We start from the raw sequence: 499 nt of genomic DNA, 5'->3' as shown, positions 1-499 counted from the left end.
TGCCCCGTGTGAGGCTCGAACTCACGACCTTCAGATTATGAGACTGACGCGCTGCCTACTGCGCCAACGAGGCCTGAAAACGCTTCTGACGCAGCACGTGTCAAAACACCTGTCTAAAGGTTAAACGTTCAACAACGACTGTCTTCAACTGGATTTTATTCTCATTTTGAAAGTTTAAAGAAAGTTGCAAAAGAGGTAGTTTCACGTGGGATAAACCTGGAGAATTTGCTACACTGCATTACTCTCCCAGCAGACTTCAGAGCCAATGGGAGGAATGATGAGGTCAACTGGTGGTTGACGATTGTGAGGAAATTGTGAGAAATTAATTCAGTAAAACTGAATATTTAAGCTTCTTATTCATACACCTTAGTTATGAATCATTTGTCCACATGAATGGCAACATTTTGCCTGACATACACAAAATGTCCAAACAGGGATGCTCTGAAAGGACTTGATCTTTATTAAAATATGATCAATAGAAGTAAAGACAGCAATGAAT

At 40.7% G+C, this 499-nt stretch overlaps 1 non-coding gene across 1 annotated transcript; it reads right to left on the bottom strand.

The window, feature by feature from the left end:
* trnam-cau (transfer RNA methionine (anticodon CAU)) lies at window positions 1-73 on the bottom strand. Its single transcript has one exon. It is a non-coding gene; the product is annotated as a tRNA-Met (tRNA).
* Window positions 74-499: the final 426 nt, after the last annotated feature.

Source organism: Leuresthes tenuis, unplaced genomic scaffold (genome assembly GCF_036924035.1).
Source record: "Leuresthes tenuis unplaced genomic scaffold, fLeuTen1.0.hap1 SCAF_21, whole genome shotgun sequence".
NCBI classification, from domain to species: Eukaryota; Metazoa; Chordata; class Actinopteri; order Atheriniformes; family Atherinopsidae; genus Leuresthes; species Leuresthes tenuis.
This window is presented reverse-complemented; position numbering and strand designations above follow the sequence as displayed.